The following is a 14,204-nucleotide window of genomic DNA, read 5'->3' as shown; positions in this document are numbered from 1 at the left end:
CCCCCTCCCTGAGAGTCATCCTATATGACAGATATATTTTTAGAGAGAAAAAAGTCAGCATATCTGATTGATACATTGAAAAGTCCAAAAACATGTGCAATACAGAATACCTGTGGGCCTCCCACCTACACGATGGGGTAGGTTGAGGGTGGCTTCTTATATCTTTTCATTTGAGTTGCATTAGATCTTTACAATTTTATGACATTTACTTTTGATTTCTTGGTGTGTCACCATTCTTTCCAGTTACGTTGTTATAGTTCTTGTGTACATTTGTTTTCTTGGCTTTGCTTACTTCACTCTGCATCAGTTCATAGAGCTTTTTTCCATGCTTCTCCATATTCATCACACACATCATTTCTTACGGAGAGCAGTATGTCATTACATTTATGTACCAGTTTGTTTTGCCGGTCCCCTATCCATTCACATTTAAAGATATGAGTTAGGTTTACAATTTCCTCCTCATGTCTCTAAAATGCTTCCCCCCCCAAGTTATGATCGTTCTCCCTCTTCTACTGTAAACAGAGTGTTATGTTCCTTCAGTTAATTTACTATAATCTTTTTTTTACGGTGACCCTGTTCCCATTGACTTTTTCTCCCTCATCCCCAACCCCCTCTTCTCACTTGTTAACCCTTTCCTTTTAGGGTTTTGCATATTAGTTCCTTTTTCTTTCCTTTTATCTGGTTATATATTTCTTCCCTCTATTTTTTCCTCTCAGTCAAATAGATTCTTCCTTCTTCTCCTCCTCTTCAGCTAGTTTTTTTAGTTTTTCAAACAGTTCAGTTTTTAAATTTCATTTTTTGTGTCCCTTTCCAAAAAATGATTTCTCTCACTTTCTTCATTATCTATCTTATTTTTCTGCGTTCCTTAGATCTTTATTCTCTGATTCATGTTCTTATAATTATCTGGTTTCTCTTTTCTCTGTATTCTTGATGCAATCAAAGCTTCCTCGGAATTCATTCTAGGGTCTCCCCTCTAGCCTTTTTCTCCCACTGTTTTGTAGGGTTTGCCCCCAGATTCCTCTTTTCCACTGTGCCTCGCTGCTCTAGAACAATGGTAAAGCCTCTCCCCCTCTGTGTCCCTGGTTATGCAGCCCATCATTGCTCTATTCCCTCACATTTGCTCTTTTTCCCATGTTTGCCTGGAAATCTCCCCATGTCCATATTCTCCAACTTCTCCAGGTACCATTTAATCCTACAGTTCCCAACCCTCAATATAAGACAAGTAGATTTTCTGTTCACCACAACCCCCAGGCCTCATCTAGGGTAAGGTCCTCATCTTCCTTTACCCTCATCTCTTTTCACCCATTTCATTCACTCATCAGTGGAAGCCCCTCCAGCCTCCAAAGTAAGGCCTCCTTTAGTATTTCCCCTCTCTTCCTTACTTACTCCTCCATGGGCTCTTGTCTTTCTGAGATCATAGCCTTCATTGCTATCCCTTTATTTGATCCTGGTGTTTCACACACACTCCTCTCCATTCCCTTGCTTCTCTCTCTTTTATGTACCCACCCACATAGTGTCCCACTAAAAAGGCATTGGTTCCACTGTAGTAGGCAAGGTGTCACCAAGTTCTTTCCATAATGCACTATGTCCATCCTTTCACTGTTAGCACTACCAGATTTCCACTTTAATCTCTATTTCCTCATGTACATTTAGGAATCTCTTACTGGTCTATGTTGTCACTTTGTTTCTGTTGCTGTCCTTCCCTGCCGAATTTATTCACTCCTCATGTATTTCTGTTGTTTGGGTTGTTTGAGGGGCAAATAATTTCTTCAGTTAGAGTTTTCTTTCTAAAAATGTTATCAAACTCTTCTTTACTGTTGAATGTTCATCTTTTGTCCTGTGTGGTTAAGGTCAGATCTGCAGAGAATAGGCATAAGATTCAGGTAGGCTCAGTATCGTAAACTCTGTTAAGCCTTAAGAGTCAGCCAGAAACGTGAGCTCTAGGGAACTCAAAGTTGCTGCAGCTTGGAAACATACACTTGTTTCAGTGCCAGAATACTGAAATGAAGATGCAAAGCTAGGTGAATTCATACCTTCTCCATGAGTCAAGCAAAGGGCAGGGTTACTTTTATAAAAGAGGAAGATGATTTTGATCAAATGCATTTCCTTTGTGGAACTGAAAGTCAATTGATCTCAGCTGCTTAAGGGCAGACTATGAAGACATGTAGACATGTTCTAAGAGCATTTTACATTAATTTTGGGAAATTGAGAAATAGAACCCACTGACACAGAAGGAAGGGAAAGTTGAAGGCTATGAAGAGAGGGAATTAAGTATTGCTCATTTTTCTAGTAAATTGATACCCAGCAATAGTAGGATTAGTAAAATTTTCCAGAAGGAAAGGGTAATATAAAAAGCCTCAGGACTGAGAAGTTTGCATTTAATGAGGTTCTGCCTCTGATTCCCCAATGCTAGCATCTTATGAATTGTAGGCTGACATCCCTTAGTACTGGCCTATGATGGAGCCAAAGCCTTTTACAGCTCTGACCAAGACTGAGTCTGAACGTGGGTAACAGTGGTGGCAGTGGCAGACAAAACCCTTTAACATTAAGGCTACTGGTAGAGTCAAACTGAGTACATGGGAAGGGGGGAGGGGGAGAATCTAGAAGTTGCCAATAAGGTCATAAACATGGAATGTGAGTAGTCTTTAATATAGTCTCAGAACCTTTGTTATTAGAGATGACAGGAGGTTGGAGTCTGGATCATGGGAGAGAAAATGGAATCTATGTGTTAGGGAAGATGTCACAAGCTGTTGACCACTCCAGAGTAAGAGGTACTGAGCTATTCTGTTTTTCAGCTTAGCCTTACCAAGATCTGAAGAAGGATATGGATACCTGGAGGATGGACACCATAGTACTCTACTCTGCCATCACCTTCTGCCCAAAATAGGGTCCTTAATACACATGACTGTGAATTTGGTCATCCATGGTCCAGCCATGGCTTAAGATTCTGGCTTGTTCGGGTTGCAATCATGGCTCACATAATGTCCAGCTAGCAAGAACGGTTCAACTAGGCTTTGGCCTAACTGTGCCTTCTTAAGAGAGACTGGAGCAACGCACCCAGAAGGAAAATTCTCAGGGCATTTTTCTCTCCTGCCAATGCAATCACCCACCTGTTCTCCCCACAAAGATGAATGCTTCATTAAAGCATTTAATTCTAGGAACTGCAAAATGAAGTTACCTGCTGCATCTGCTTGAACTGCTTTCCTAAGCCAATCACCACTGACAATAAGGAACAACTCTTCCTAAGCATCTTTCTCCAGAAACTGCAAAGTCAGACCATGCTCTTGTCCTGAACACAGGCAAGTCTTCCAGATCAGACTTCCCTGCACTCAGTGTTCACCTCAAAAGGCTGACTGACATTGACAGGCAGTTCAGCTCCCACCGTGTGCAGAGGATTGAAGGACAGAGTCAATGTCACATTCACCAAAAAGTCATTAAGCTGTTTTGTGAGGCAAACCAGACATCACTCTGTGTGCCTTGTTACCAAGCCAAAGGAGCATGGGGCCCACACATTTTTCTCCTTCAGAGGAAGCCATTCAAAATTAAAGGGTGAGTAACATGAGTTAGTGGAAGGACTGAAGACTCTCACTGTGTTTCCTATGCCTCAGCCTTGAGCCCCTCCACATGAATCTCAACAAGGGGGAGGCAGCTTGAGACAGAAGAAAATCCAGTGGCTTGCAAAAATGGAGACCAAGTCCTTGGGGCTAGGCTGGGCTGCCAACTAATATTAAGGTCTTTGAAAACTAAATAGGAAGCAAGGCCATTATATATAAAAAGGAAGTGAATTGAAAGAAGGATCTCAAAGTTGCCTACTGCTTCAGATATCTTATAGTCATGTCCATTTTTCTCCCCTCTCCTCTCCCATTAGTCTTTTGTCCCTTGCTTAACTCCCTCTCTTCACACCTTTCCACTTTCCATTCCTTCTGTGACAGTGGGTTCTATTTCTCAAAGAGAAATTTCTCAGAGAGATTGAATAAGACTAGCACATCTTGGTGAAGACAATCAAAGTTTTAGATACAAACTCTGCCAAGAGACATAGAGTAAACCTGGGATATTACTAATAAATCAGTGGAAATAAACCCAAAGATCCTTTCTATTTCTCTTCCTTTTCACATGGTTTTCTAGACCCCTAGCTTTCCAGGTTTGAATGTCATCTAAATCATCCAAACCTTTGGAAATACCCTCCCTTGCAGCCTCAAGACACACCTACTGAGGAAGATTTTGATTCCTTGAATCTCTTTGCTTATAGGGCTAAGATTCAGCATCAAAACATTTCTTAGGAACTCACACTCCTGTTTCCTAAAGGTCCAGGAAACAACTCTCAAGTTATTTCTGGAAAGAGTTTGAAGAAGTCCCAAAACTTCTCTCTTTGGAGGAGAAGGTAAGTACTTTGCTCTGACTTGTCTAATTTTTCTCCATGATGATATAGTCAGACCTGCATTCAGATAGGCAATCAATGTTTAGCGAAGGCCAACATTTCCAGACAATTTACCGGACTCCTTGGGATGTGCTTTGCAATCTTCTCAAGAGCACACAAAGTATACACCAAAGAAACATTTTAAATCTGTTTACAACTAACTGGTTAATTCAAAATTTTCAAATTTGGGGCAGCTGGGTGGTGCAGTGGATGGAGCACCAGCCCTGAAGTCAGGAGGACCTGAGTTCAAATCTGGCCTCAGATGAAACACTTGACATTTACTAGCTGTGTGACCCTGGGCAAGTCACTTAACCCCAATTGCCTAACAAACAAACAAAATTTTCAAATTTGTAGAATAATTTCTGAGGGAGGAGGTAACAGAAAATAATGTTATAATTGGATAGAACAAATGAGGCCAGTCTCCTTTCAATGGGAGGTTTGCAATATATTTCATAGCTTTGGACAGAAAATCCTGACCGGCAGAAACAAGGCAATAAAAACTGCTAATGGTGGGACTAGAAGGAGCTGTCAGGAACTAACCCATTCATTTAGACATATTAAGTGAAGAAATGGAGTCTATGTTTATTTTGACAATGATGGCTATTGGTGTTAGGAGCAAAGGGAAGGCAAAGCAGAGTTGGCTTCTGGGGGAGGGGTTAGTTCAGCAAAAGCAGTAAGGAAAGTTGGGATTTTATCAGGAGAGGATACTGTTAAATGTCTTCCCTTTGTCCCTGTAAAGACCTTTAGTTGACTGGAGTGGGATGGTTAGGGGGAAATATTGGAGACGATATCAGTTTGTGATTGAGGAAGAACTTCATTGCCTGAAAAGGCTGGACAAAGAGAAAAGCAAACTGACCCAGCAACCGGAAGCTAATAAGAGCAGGCTGTACCAACATAGCAAAAAACTTAGGGAAGTCTTCCAAGAGCTGCAGGAATCAAGCCACCAAGCCAATGTAGAGCTGCTGCACATGCACCGTGGGGAGCACTGTCCAGAGCTAGATGTGAGGTCCTTGACCAATGAAAAAGCTGCTGAGAAGGTATGTCTCCCTTTGAGCCTTGGATTCGCCGAGCTTTCTGTACTGTAGCCTCTCTGATCATTGTAGGGAGACCAGGCACTGATCAACCCCCTTACCTGGGAAGGGTCATTCACCTTGAAAATGTTTTCTGGGTCAGGGTCCAGAATTTCCACAGGTTTGATTCAGTTTAATGAGATATATTGGGCTTTGCATTGCGAGTGGTGACGAGCATTCAGAATCTAGGAATGTACAGAGGAACCCAGTGAAAGAGGAGAAAGTAAATTCAATTCCTTTATGCACCAAATCAACCTTTCCTCCTCTTCTCTTCTCTAGGATACCAGGGAGCTTCTGGAAAGTTAATTTGCTATTTGGAGTGCAGCAGAGGTGAGGTGAGGCATTAAATGGGTAGTGGGAGACAGGGAGTATTTGCATGGCCTAAAGAGGGAATACAATAACAGAGGAGCTAACATGCCAGTGCCTAGGTTGACAATTATACAGAGGTTTTGTGTTCCAGGTAAAGTATATGGCTTAGGTATATGGAGTAGGCAGAATAGCAGATTTTGTTTGCTTTATAGGAGTCAGTGTTGTCTCAAAGGCCAAAGCTTGTCCTTCCAGAGCTGAGAGAATATCCCATCACTGGGATGAGGGAAATGCTCAATAAATTCCTAGATAAAAAACAAACGTTTGATATCGAGCCAATATTTGGAAATTCAGAGGTGGTTGTCTGTCTGGGCAGTCTCTCCAGCAGATGTAGCTAGCTTAGGGGTCCTGGCACATTGATAAAGGATGCCAAAATAGCCTGCCAGTCAGGGGTGAGATTCAGCATTCTCCTTGGTAGGGATATGAGAAGGGTAAGGGTTATTCATTCTAACATATTAATAATAATTGCCATAATAATAACAATCATGAGGCTAGCATTTACATAGCACTTAAAGGTTTGCAGATCCCTTTATAAATATTGTGTAATCTTATCCACACATCAGCCCTAGGGGGCAGGTGCTATTTTTATCTATTTTAAAGATGAAGAAACAGAGAGTCAAGTGGCTTTCTTCATGGCACACAGCTAATAGGTCATGTCATGATGTGTATTTAGGTCTTCCTGACTCCACCTTCAGCTCTTTATATACCATGCCACCTAACTGCTCCTTGTGTCTCTATCAGCCCATGAAACCTCAATGAGAAACTGCCCCCAAGAAACTATGACCAGAGCACTTTACTATAGCCACTTACTTCCTGGAACATTCTGTGAAAGACAGACTTTCTCATCTGTTGGAAAATTAAACTGTCGGTGAGCTTAAAATGTTTCCTATCGAGTCTTCCTATGAACTCCTTTGCTGCCACAAAATTATAACCCAATTTATGCCAGAAGTATGAATTCTCAGCCTCCCACATTGTACTTTCATCCTTGATCGCATCTTCTGTCTATACATAGCTGCTCATGTTCTCAGAATCTTTAAGTGACAAGGATGATGGCACAAGAATATCTGAATAGGAAATCATGAAAAAATCAATCATAGCTCACATTGGGTCCTCTGGAGCTGGTGCCTGGACTGAATGCTGCATGAGGATTGGAAAGATGCACTGGGGTGCATTTTAGCCTGACATCAGAACCGGAGGGGTATCCCCTGGATGGTTGTCTACATTCAGCAGGGACCGCTAGTGAAGATGAGGAGGTTGTGCAAAGGAGATCGGAGCTCCCTGCAACAAACTTGTCCAGGAAACAGGAACTGCTCAGGAAGAGAAGGGAGGCTTTGAAGAGTGAACTAGCCCAATTCCTCTCTCTACAGTGGACATCAGAGTGGATCCTGCAGCAGCCAATGCCTTTATAACTGTGTCTGGTGACCTGAAGAGTGTGAGACCTGTAGAAGCCTGGCAGGTTGAGCCCAACAGCACTGAGGATTCTGCTTATTATTGTGTCCTTGGAGACCAGTTCTTCAGTTCTGGCAGACACTAGTGGGAGGTAGATGTGAGAGATGCACTTCAGTGGACAGTGGGGATTTAGACCCACTATTTGAAAAGTAGGAAGAGGAACCAGGATTTCCCAGCCTGTGTGTTTCTACTCTACCATGTGAAGAGGGAAGATCATTTCTATTTCATGATGTACCTGAATGATTATATCAGGAAATGACAACCCCTGTGGCTTGATGGTGGGTGGTTATCTGGATTATCTCATTTCTTCTGGTACTATCCTGTTTTACAGAGTTCTGTATATTCCATTCACAGAGCTTATCAAGGCCTTCTCTTCCAGTCCTCCCCATTGCCAGGACCTCAAAGTTAAAATAAGGGGCTGGAGCAGAATCTGTTATGCTTCAGATGAAATAAAAAAGGCAGGGGTAGCAATCATGATCTCAGATAAAGCAAAAGTAAAAATAGACTTAATTAAAAGAGATAAATAAGTAAACCACATTTTGCTAAAAGGTACAATAGAAAATGAAGTAATATTAATGCTAAACATGTATACAACAAATGGTATAACATCCAGATTCTTAAAGGAAAAGTTAAATGAGTTACAGGAGGAAACTGACAGTAAAACTATACTAGTGGGGTACCTCACCTTCCCCTCTCAGAAGTAAATAAATCAACCCATAAAATAAATAAAAGAGAAGTTAAGGAGATGGATAGAATTTTAGAAAAGTTAGATAGACTAGACCTTTGGAGAAAACTGAATGGGAACAGAAAGGAGTACACCTTTTTCTCAGTTGCATGTGGCAACTTCATAAAAACTGACCATCTATTAGGGCATAAATACTTCACAAACAAATGCAGAAAAAATTAAATGCACCCTTCTGGGACCGTAATTTGATAAAAATTGTATTCAGTAAAGAGTTGTTGAAGCAAAGATTAAAATTAAGTGGACTTGGAGCCAGAAAGACTCATCTTCATGAGTTCAAACCCAGCCTCAGACATTTACTAGCTGTGTGACCCTGAGCAAATCATTTAACCCTGGTTGTCTCAGTTCCTTATCTGTAAAATAAGTAGGAGAAAGAAATGGCAAACCACTCCAGTATCTCTGCCAAGAAAATCCCAATGGGGTCATAGAGAATCAGACACAACTGAAAAATGACTTAACAAAAATACCCCCCAAATATCTTCACAATGACAAACCCAACGAGTGATGAACCAACTTCTACTTGAAGACCTACAAGTCTGGGGGACCTGGCTCATCTCAATAACATATCCTCACAGCTTGAAATGACTGGCATGGTTTTTGAAACAACAAGCTGAAATTTATATCATTTCAACACTTATCCACTGAAAGTCCTATTTGTTCTCCTAAAAAAATTATGTGTTCAGAATTATTTCTCAGAAATTATACCTTTGTTAACAGGAAAGAGAAATCATAAGAGACTTATTAAGACTGAACTGTTTACATTCCTGCATGGAAAGATGATATTTATAACTCATGAGACCTTTGTCAGTATTAGGGTAGTTGGAGGAAAAAAATTATATGTATGTATATGTAGATAGATAGATAGATAAGAGGGCACAGGGTGAGCTGAAGATTAAGGAGTCACATCTGGAGAATAAAATTAAGGGATGAGAGAGGATTATACTCAGAGAAGAAGAAAGGGAGAGGTAGAATGGGGTAAATTATCTCACAAAAAAAACCCCAGAAAAGTCTCTTACAGTGGAGGGGAAATGGGGGAAGGTGAAAGGGAATGAGTGAATCTTATTCTCATAGGATTTGGCTTAAGGAGGGAATAACATACATGTTCAATTGGGTATGGAAATCTGTCTTACCCTACAGGAAAATAGGGGGGAAAGGGGACAAGAGAGCAGGGGGATGATAGAGAGGAGGGCAGATTGGGAAAGGGGGTAATCAGAAGTAAATACTTCTGAGGAGGGACAGGGTCAAAAGAAAGAATAGAATAAATGGGAGGGCAGAATAGGATTAAGGGAAATAGAGTTAGTTTTTCAGAACATGTCTACTAAGGAAGTGTTTTGCATAGCTGCACGTGTACAACCTATATTGAGTTGCTTGCCTTTTCAATGAGGGTGGGTGGGGAGGGAAGAAGAGAGAAAATTTGAAACCTAAAGTTTTAAAAACATATGTTTAAAAAAATGTTTTCACATGCTCCTGGGAAATAAGAAATATAGGAAATGGGGTACAGAAGTCTATACTGCCCTACAGGAAAATAGAAGGGGAAGGGGATAAGAGAAGGGGGGAGAGATAGAAGAGAGGACAGACTAGGGGAAGGGATATTCAGAATGCATGCCATCTTGGGGTGGGGGGAGGGGGAGATGGGGTGAAAATTTGGAACTCAAAAACTTGTGGAAGTGAATGTTGAAAACTAAAAATAAATACATTTATATTTAAAAAAAAGAAAGAAAAAAATAAGAAGTTATACCTTTGTTGTTCATTGGTTTGACAATGGTGAACAGTGAGGATGCATACCAGTTTCTATCAAGTAATCAACAGTTATTTTTAAGTGCCAACTATATGCCAGACACTGTAACAGACACAGAGATTACAAGTGTGTGGAGTCACTGTCACCTCCCAATGATCTAACCCCCTTAAGAAAGGGATACATGTACATACATACACATATACACATGCACATTATATAAACATATATGTGTCTATATCTGCAAATGCTTACATGTACTTTAAGTGTGTGCACATGCATATGGCAGTTAGAAGTTAACCCATGTGAAAGGTGAGAAAAATGAAAATGTCAAGTCCTTAAGCATTAACAAGAAAGACTGCTAACAGGGACATAAACCAATCTTCAGGATTATCTCCTGGTTGTGCCTTGAAATCGACTCCTCTAACTCTACAGCAGAACTTCTCTCCTGAACCCACTCCCCACCCCCTCCTGACCTGCTAGACATAGTTGACGAGGAAGGTAATCTCCACTCTTCATCAGAAGCTCTGCTTGGTTTGGACTCCATGTAACAGTAGGCCCCACTCCGGATAAGCTGATCAACTGAAATCTCACCATGCAGATACTCAGCACAGTCTCAACTTGTCAGTGGCCTCTCCTCTCTGATTGAAGGGCTGGGAGCTAGAGCACTAACCTCATTCCAAAGCCTTCCTTCCTTCACAGAGAGCTGTGAACTTTCAGAGCTTTCCTGGTAACTCTCCAACTTGCATTAGCAGTTCTGCTTTCTTTGGACTCCATGGAACAGTGTATCCCAATTTTGGATGCTCCATGATACCCTCTTGCTTTTCTGATTCCTTTTGTGTGTTGTCTTGTTCCCTTAGCTTGTAAGCTCCTTGAGGGCAGGCACTCTTTGTTTTACATATTTGTTTTTCTAGCACTTAGCAGAATGCCTGGCACATAGTGAACAGTTAATAAATGGTAATTGAAATGAAATGAAATGAAGGTGCTGAAAATATGCTGCTGTTTATAGAATATGGACTGTTTATAGAATAGGATTTCTCCAAGGTTGTAGAGGTTTCCCTAAGAACCTCCTTCATGATGTGCACGACTTACAAATGGAGTTGCCTCTGATTCTGCCCAGAAATAAGAAATGGAGATGACAGTGGGGAAGACAGCTTCATTGGCTGTGTCAGGCCCGAGTGTAATGGAAATGAAACCCAGAAGGTTCTAGTCCTGTCTTCTCAGGGTGTACTTAGGATAGGATAAGTTCCAAGAAGGAGGATGTTGCCTCTATGTAACCCAGTCTTAGCATCAAACTATAGTCAGTTCAGTCAGTCAATAATCATTTATTAAGCACCTACCCAAGTGCCAGGCACTGTATGAAGTCCTAGGCATACAAAGAAAGGTAAAAGACAGTCCCTGCCTTCAGGGAGCTCACACCAGCAATTAGGAGGACCCTAAAATGGAATGATAAGGAATGTCATAAAAATTGTAAAAAAGTATACAATACCAAAGATTTCAGGAGGAAAAATTCAACAAAAGCCCAGACCACAATAAATTAAAACAACAAAGAGCATCCTGATAAAATAAGGAAGGAAAATATGAAGCTTGATTAACAAATGAAGACAAAAGAAAGTTCAATGTTTAATGAAATTCAAAAATCTTAGAATTCCAAAAATGACATGAAACAAGTAACTCTGGAATGTTTCAAAAGTTTTAGGAAATATATAAAAGGCTAATACATGAAAATGGGTTAGAAATTGTTTTTGACCCAAAAATTTAAAACTCAATTTGCAGGATGGAAAAAAAAAGCAAGCTGGTATTCTTTTTATAATAGTGAAATAAGAAATAACTAATTTCAAAAAGAAAATTACTGCAGTGAATGGAAGAGGCTCCTCACAGCATGAGTTGAATAAAACCTTGTCTGTGGAGATAGATTGTTCCCCTAGCTAAATTCTGCTGATTGGCCCTTTTGTAAAAAGCAACCAGGCAAGGGTTTGGGACCAGGTGTCTTACTAGGTACCTTTCCACCTCATACCCCCTCCAAGGGACAGGAAGTAGAAGACTCTAACTACCCTGATTGTCCCAGGTACTTCTACACACTGGCTTCTCACCCTGGGCCTTAACTCTCCAATAAATACTCTTCACCCTTACTGGAATTGCCAATCCTGTCTCCTCATCTTTCCTTGGGCCATTATCTCTATGCCGAACCCTGATGCCCAAAACTAAATTGGATAGTTGTACAACCGTGGGAGATGGGAATCTGTGATCCACGGCTAAATTTGCCAAAGTACCTGAAAGAGAGCTTGCAATGGCTGTTAAGAATGGGTAATTGGAGACCGGGCAAATAAAGGCTGAAATTTTGAGAGTCTAGTCTTAGATGGCATGGATGCCTGAACTGAAAAGATGCTGAACACTCCAAGACTTAACTTTCTTGATCATTAAGAAGGATTCCTGGAATATTCCTGGGAAGCAAGGGAGTTACCCGAGTTATTCTTCAATGAATTTGTATAATGCTCTACAAGGGCTCATGGGAACAGGTCAAGAAGTGAAGTGAAAAAGGATTGTGCCCCACCTGAAGTTGCTGGACAACACTTGGTCTTGCTCAGTCTACAATGGGTGAGAACCCTTCTAACTGTCTTGTAGGAGTGGTCAGCATACTCCAGTAATGTGCTGAAGGCAAGTATGTTCACAGGACAAGATGGTCTGGAGAAAGTGGCAATGAAAATTCACCTGTTTCAGGCATGTCCAACTCTTCATAACCCCATCTGAGGTTTTCTTGGCAAAGATACTGGAATGGTTTGCCACCTCCTTCTCCAGTTCATTTTACATATGAGGAAACCAAGGCAGACAAGGTTAAGTGACTTTCCAAAGGTCACATAGCTAGTAAATGTCTGAGGCTGGTTGACCTCAGGTCTTCCTGACTCTAGGCCTAGTGTTCTATCTACTGCACCAAGGATCTGCTCAAATAGCCTTTGACTGGCAAGCAAGATGTGGGAGACAGACCAAAAGTGTACTTCCTGATGTGCAGAGCTAGAAAAGTCCTGTGTTTCCCTGGAACTTCTGAGGCCTAAGGCCCTGAGACACAGAAAAATCACCACACTGCATGATCAGGAGGTGAGTCTCATTCATCTCCATGCATGTCCTCACACGTCATAAACTAAAATCGAGAGCAGTTAGAGGCTACGGCTAAGTTTATATCCTGAGGGAATCCAGAAAGTCACTTCTTTCTTTGGGATCCTTTTGTGAAATGAGCCTTCAAGCCGATCCTTGTAAACATTTTATCTGGGTTACTTCCAGCCCTGTGTTATTCCAAGTAGCCCTGATCATACCTTTTTTTCTGATCATACTTTTAGAGAGGGCGAAATAATTAGATATGACATAAATGGTGAAGCTGGCTTTCCAGTTGGACCATGTCCTTCAAACCTCCTGTATTTGTATCTTTATCCCACAAAGTGCTTCCTGTGTTGAGTCCCATAGGAATTACAGGGGCTAAGTTATATTCACAAATGATTCCTACACCACATCTGAAGTGCCTGAGCACTGTGTTCATCCCATGCAGCAATAGAAGATCCCGGTAAAAGGTCAGTACATCAACTTAGGGACTTGCTGGATGTCATCAGATTTGTTCATGATGTTCTGTCTAATTTTAAAACCATGCAAGCATTCGGAGCTGGCCTTGATATTGTTCTATACCTAGCTTCTGGAAAATTGCCTTCTGTTTTTGTCGAATGGTGTGTTCTTATGACAGCAGCTGGGGTCTTTGGCTTTGTCAAGTCTGAGCATCAAGCCAAAACTGGCCTCAATAGAACCCCTAGCTGTTCAAAATCCTATTAGAGGTGTGAATTATGATGTGTTCAGACTTGTTTCTTAGAAGTAGTACCATTAATAATGGATGTGTGTCACTGAATCAGGAAAGTTGCAGATTAGTTACTCCTTCAGTCAGTAATCAACAAGCATATTTAAATGCCAGCTATGTGCCAAACGCTATAATAGGCACTGAAAATACAAATACAAAGAATCAAACACCCCCAACTCCCCACCCAAAGAAAATATGTATGCATATTTGGAAGCTATAAGAACTGTATCTATAGGAAAAGGAGAGAATCTTGAATAAATACTACGAGACTGCACATAGACTAACTTACTGTAGTGTGGCTGGTCCACATTTTGTGATGGGGAGATTCTGCCCTTAACACTCCCCCTCCCCCACTGCATGTAGTTGAAGAATTAGCAATAAGTTCTGAAAACATGCTGCTCTCTTAATATGGAGTGTCCACAGAATTGAGTTCCCTGACGTTATAGAGGATTCCAAAGAAATTTCTTCTTGCCTGGTACCACCCTGCAAGTGCAGCAGACTCTGATTCTACCTAAGAATAAGAAGAAAAGGAGACTGAAGGAAGGAACTGGGATAGAGGGCCAATGTCACTGGCTATGCAAGGCTTG

This window comes from Phascolarctos cinereus, unplaced genomic scaffold (assembly GCF_003287225.1).
Source record: "Phascolarctos cinereus isolate Bilbo 61053 unplaced genomic scaffold, phaCin_HiC Scaffold_726;HRSCAF=1367, whole genome shotgun sequence".
In the NCBI taxonomy this organism is placed as follows: Eukaryota; Metazoa; Chordata; class Mammalia; order Diprotodontia; family Phascolarctidae; genus Phascolarctos; species Phascolarctos cinereus.
Note: the sequence above shows the minus strand (reverse complement) of the source record.